Source organism: Mytilus galloprovincialis, chromosome 2 (genome assembly GCF_965363235.1).
Source record: "Mytilus galloprovincialis chromosome 2, xbMytGall1.hap1.1, whole genome shotgun sequence".
Classification (NCBI taxonomy): domain Eukaryota; kingdom Metazoa; phylum Mollusca; class Bivalvia; order Mytilida; family Mytilidae; genus Mytilus; species Mytilus galloprovincialis.
In genome coordinates this window covers 26,146,233-26,152,946 of record NC_134839.1, presented here as the reverse complement: position 1 = coordinate 26,152,946, position 6,714 = coordinate 26,146,233, and positions in this window count along the sequence as shown.

Here is a 6,714-nt window from a genome sequence, read left to right as displayed (position 1 = left end):
ACATGAGTTTTAACACGGGGATCAGGGACTTGAAGTATTATTTTTCTATCATTTGAAGCATGATAACATTTAGCACATCTATACATCAGTATTCTTCATCTTATAAAACCATTTTGCTCAAAAACTCACGCTGATAGTCTTGAAGTAAAATTTTTGTCACATGTTGGAATTTTCTTTTTAATCGTAGATTTTATTATCTGTATTATGTATTTTGTATGATCAAGTTGTAATGTAATGAACATTGTAATATATTGATTAGTGTTAACAGTATACCATTCAAGTCTTTAGAGAAGAAATTGTGGTAAATTTTACAATTTTAGTGTAAAATTGTTGGATTTTTACGAAATCTGAGAAAATGGTACAAATACATGTATAGTTAATCCAAAATTCCAAAATGTAACAAAAAAATATATAGCTTGTTGTTCGTTGTTTATTGTTGCTGTGATAAAATGTATATTTGTTACAGTATTTTATTTGTTTTGTTATTTGTTAGTTTTTACATGTTTTATGTAGATAAACTGCTGATTATTTTTTGTAATTAGCTGACTTAAGAACAGTATTCCTGAAGAAAACCATATGAATGTTAGCTGTGGTCTGTTTTACATTTCTTTATTGTATTTTTTTTTTTGGCTCTCTGTGATATTTTTTTCTTTTTTTAGATCTGTTGCACAGACATTTGGTGTCATGGTTTATATCAGCACACCTTAAAACACTATTTGTTTTCTGTTGAACAGGCATATTGTGTCATGGTTTATGTCAGCACAACAAAGAACAGTATTTTTTTCTGTTGAACAGACATTTTGTGTCATGGTTTATATTAGCACAAAGTAGAACAGTATTTATCTTTTGTTGAATAGTCCTATTTCGTCACGGTTTAAAACAACACACCTTAGGACAGTATTATACAAATGACTCAACCGGTAAATTGAAATCCACTTCAGCATTAGTCATAGACTTCAAATTTTTCCAACAAACCTAACGAATTATTAAAGCTTTTTTTTAATATTTACAAGCATTATATATATAAATGTTCATATTGAAACAAACATTATTATTGCTTTAGTACTTATGATTAGCTTTATACACGCTTTGCATACATGATTTAATACATATGCACCTTTTACATTTCATTGTCATTTAATAAAATATAACAAAACACCTTTTTATCAGTAAAAAATTAAAACATTGAAAAATTAAATCTTTCCAAAATATTATTAAAACTCAAATATATCTATTACTTTGGTATCTCATATTACTTTTTAATTCAAAGTTTTTTACTTTTTTTTTCGAATAAAGGAGGGAAATATTAACAATTTAAGTCTTGTTAGTAACTGGAGTAGATTAAGAGAGAGTTTTGAACTGTTAGTAACTGGTATTAGAGAGAATTAGAAACCCTGTTGTAAGAAATTACTGAAGATTTAGAGGGGATTTGAGTTACAGACTCCCTTAAATGAGTTTGAATAAAAAAAAATTGTTTTCAATTAAATATATATGCAAATTTTGAATTGATAACTATAAATTGATGTGCTGTGTACATATTTGAAGTACAACTAAGTGAAAAACTGATTTACACAGTTTATTATTAGAAAACAGATATGTGATCTGCTCAATTCCTTTTATTGAACAATAATGTTAGTTATGAAAGTTATAGTTTGGAAATTGTTAAGGACTTAATGTCTCTCCTTATTGATAAGCAAAAGTTAAATTGTAACATGAAGATTTAAACAGGGTAGATAACTTAATAACTGCAGCCTTTTGTCTTGCCTAATTTAATACTTGATTTTAATAGATGTTTCTATAATGATAAGTAATAATCTGGTTTCATATAAAGTAAATCAAATATTTATATAACGTTGGTTTTTTATATTGGAACAAAGTATTGAGACCTTTAAAAATATATATTTTATTATTCTTATATTTTCCCCAAGTGACCCCACTTAGAATCTCAGAAATAATCAAAAGAAATACATGTAGATTAAAGAAACAGTATTTTTGTCAGTATAGGAAATGTTATACTGGGCATTGTTTATTTAGTAGTGAAGACATGTACAGTTTTTATGGCTCAGTATATAATGTTTGACTGTAGGTTCTGATTCACAATATATTTTTATACATATACACTAAGAAATCTCTGTTTGAGTCTGTTACCATCAAGTGTCAATCTTCTGAATAAGTAATAAGGTGACATGTATGAGACAGTAGAAGTCAACAATCAGTTCATTACCAAATTAGTACTGAACTGTTGAGAATTTTGATTCCTAATCTTGAACAGTATACCATTGTTTCAGAAACTATTTCCTTCTGAATTGTTGAGTATTTTGATAGCCTAATCTTGAATATTATACATCTGTTTCAGAACCTACAGTCCATTGCTAGATTATTGATCAGTATTAGTTTGTCTTTCATTGTCTTGTATGTTCACCAGATCTGTTGTTTGAGATAGATATTTTATGCACACAAATATTGTTATCATGAGTGCTAAATAAAAAATAAAGCATCAACCACTGTTTTAATAGTGTTATAGTTTTTTTCTGCCTGTATTCACACAGCTGATAGATAGTTTTGCTCTTGGCTTCATTAATTTTCCATCTGTTGTCACTTTGCCAAATGTCATTTTCATTGTAGCCAAAACTGTAGAAGCTTTATGGTTTTTTTAACACCTACAGATCTTGTGGATTTTTTATGAAATTTCAGCAAAATTTCTTGGGTTCAACTTGTTTAAAACACAGGATTTTTTGTCTAATTGCATATGATAACAGAACTAATTAAGTCTTTTTACTTCTGCAAAGGAGTTGGTTCACTTACTGCATCCTTGCATTATTTGTCAAAATTTATGAGAGTTTTCTGCAACATTGTCTCTGGAATTGCCCTCGCTCACAAATATGTTTTGCTGGAATATTCCTTATGTACCATGTTCTTGAATTTTGAACCCAAATTTTTATTGGGGAAAGGGTTGTGCCACATATGAAATCATGATACAAGGCTGATGAGTCGAAACATGTCGTGAAAAATTGACTCACATGAAGTCTGACTATTTCAGGCTATTATGTTTTTATTTATGAAGCAGATATACAATTTATATGCCCCATTTATGGGCAATATGTTTTCTGGTTTGTATGTCCGTCTGCCCTCCTTCAGGTTAAAGTTTTGGATCAAGGTACTTTTTGATGAAGTTGAAGTCTAATAAACTTGAAACTTAGTATACATGTTCCTTATGATATTATATTTCTTATTTTAATGCCAAATTAGAGATTTTTCCCAATTTTCACGGTCCATAAAACATAGAAAATGATAGTGCGGATGGGGCATCCATGTACAAGGGACACATAAAGTCACACATTCATGTTGTTATCATATTTTCAACTATAATATGTTGAGCAATACATACATACTAGATTGACTCAAAGAACTGAAGTATGACAAGCTTGATAGTTTTTTACAAGTTGTAAATCTTTATGATTCTGTTATTATTTCAGGTTTCTTTAATATTGTTTATATGAAATATCATGACAGTGTAAACTGTTTATAATATATGAAACACACCTGTAGAAACAGTTGAATACATTTCATTTTTCATGCATGTATAAAATTATAAATACAAATCTCCTTTGAATTTAAGTACTCCCAAGTTTTAGGATTAAATCATTAATCCTAAGTAGATGGTTGTTAATAATCCTTTAATCTTGGTTAATATTAAAGTAATATGTTGTCTTACATTACTTTTTATTAAAGTTGGATAATCAGCATAGAATACGACTAATGATTTCATACCTTTTGAAAGCCACATTATAAAATGCAAAGCAACAAAATTTGTGAAAACCTACCAGACTAGAACTAATCTTCAAGACAAAAAATGTCCTTAAAATCTGTACAAAGAAATGATATAAGAATCAAAAATTTAATTATTAATCATTTAAACAGTTGAAGTTAACTGCCTGTACCTTTGGAGGAACCATTTATTGGATTGAAACAAAACTTAGTATGGTAGATGTTTTAAAAGGTTTGCAGGCTCTTTCTTTGTAACTTTTCTTTTAAGGCTAATTTTTAGTAGGAACCATTCATCCAGATGCATTAAATGCCAGTAAAACAGATTTTGATTATTAATCAACAAGTATTGCATCAGTATTAGATTGATTTTCATTATAAATGATTTAGACATTTATGGAATTAAACTTAATAGTTTTACTACCCATGCAGTGATATTTCTGGTGACAATTGTCTCCCCTGAGTCCTCTGATGGAACACTTCGAGATTTTCTTGGTAATTATTAAAAGTATACTAGTATCTAAACACATGACAACACTTATAATTTTGTGGTTTTACAAATTTTTTTTACATCCCATGCACCAAACAAGAGTGCACACGCTGAAATGTCTCGCCTTCTATACTAATCATTGATATTATGTTGATAGTCCTAAATATAAAGCTAAGCTTTATTACAACTGTCACATAAACTTAACATTAACCAAGATAACTAAACAAAGACCAATGAACTAAATGAAAATGGAGTCAAGGTCAGATGAGCCATGCCAGGCAGACATGTACAGCTAACAATTCCCCTATGCAACATATATAGTTGACCTATTACTTATAGTTTAAGAAAAAATAGACCAAAACACAAAAACTTATCACTGTGCAATGAACCGTGAAAATGAGGTCACAGTCAAATAAAACCTGCACGACTGACATAAAGATCATAAAATATTTCCATACACCAAATATAGTTGACCTGTGGCATATAGTATTAGAAAAAAGACAAAAACTCAAAAACTTAACTTTGACCACTGAACCATGATAATGAGGTCAAGGTCACATGACATCTGCCCGCTAGACATCTACACCTTACAATCATTCCATACAACAAATATAGTAGACCTATTGCATATAGTACGAGAAAAACAGACCAAAACACAAAAATTTAACTATAACCACTGAACAATGAAAATGAGGTCAGATGACACCTGCCAGTTGGACATGTACATCTTACAGTCCTTCCCTACACCGAATATACTAGCCCTATTGCTTATAGTATCTGAGATATGGACTTGACCACCAAAACTTAACCTTGTTCACTCATCCATGAAATGAGGTCGAGGTCAAGTGAAAACTGTCTGACAGACATGAGGACCTTGCAAGGTACGCACATATCAAATATAGTTATCCTATTACTTATAATAAGAGAGAATTCAACATTACAAAAAATCTGAACTTTTTTTTCAAGTGGTCACTGAACCATGAAAATGAGGTCAAGGACATTGGACATGTGAGTCGATGTGACTGACAGAAACTTCGTAACATGAGGCATCTATGTACAAAGTATGAAGCATCCAGGTCTTCCAACTTCTAAAATATATAGCTTTTAAGAAGTGAGCTAACGCCGCCGCCGCCGCCGCCACCGCCGGATCACTATCCCTATGTCGAGCTTTCTGCAACAAAAGTTGCAGGCTCGACAAAAATACAGTACATTACTGTTTATAGAACTTAAGTATATGGGAAATAGACCAAACTACACAAACTAAATATTGTCCAATGAACCATGAAATTGAGATAAACCTGCAAGTCAGATATGTACACCTTATAACCATTCCATACACAAAATAAACTTGACCTACTCAGGCTACTGTTTTAAGAATCTGTGACAAAGAGTTGACCATGTAACTTTATCCTTGATAACCGATCCATGAAATGAAGTTGAGGTCAGGTGAACCCTAACTGATGGACATGTACACCTTGCAAGGAATGCATATAATATAGTTATCCTATTTCTATTAACAAGAGAGTATTTCGCTCTTAAAAAATATAATTACTGGTACAATAAAGTAGTAGACAATGAACATATGACAAATGTAAACTTTGTAACATAAGGTACCTGCATATAAATTATACAAGGTATGAAGTATCAAAGTCTTCTTACTTCTTAAATATAAAGCTTTAAACAAAAAGTTTACTTTGTTGCCCAATGCCAGTCTCTCATTCTGGGACTTTTGTTGTAGTTGACACAAAAACACAAATGTTTTTAAAGGACTGAGGCTTTTCTGTTCAGTACTATTGAATTTTTAAAGTTTGAAAATCATTTAAAGTGAAAGTACAGTGGATGATGTAAAAACAAACTAAGGTGTCAATGAAGCAACAAATGACTGAAGAAAAATAGTGTATACTCATTCAAATTGGCCAAAATAAAAAAGAAGTTGTGGTATGAATCCCAATGAGACAACTGTCCACAAGAGACCAAAATGAAAAAGAAATAAACAACTATAGGGCATAGTACAGCCTTCAACGATGACCAAAGCCATACCGCATAGTCAGCCATAAAAGGCCCCGGTTTGACAATGCCCTGATATGTCCATGCCATATTGTATGTTTCTATTATTTTCACATCATTTGAACCTTTAAAACTTCTTTTATAAATATATACAATCTATGTTGGTACCAGTATCCTTACTCAAAGCATACTTTAGCTGTTTCTGCTTTTCAGGCAATATAAAAGCAGGTGCTCCTCAGGGGGCAGCTTTATACGACTACAGAGGTCGTACCCTGAAAAGTTAGGGCAAGTATGGACACAACATTCAAGATTGATACAGCACTGAATTTGGATTGTGATCAAATTTTTGACATAATATGGGTTTCTGACACAAAACAAATGTGAAGATCTTACAAATCTATTGCCCAATATTGTGCAATTAAAGATTTCTTCTTCAAACCACCCCCCTTTTT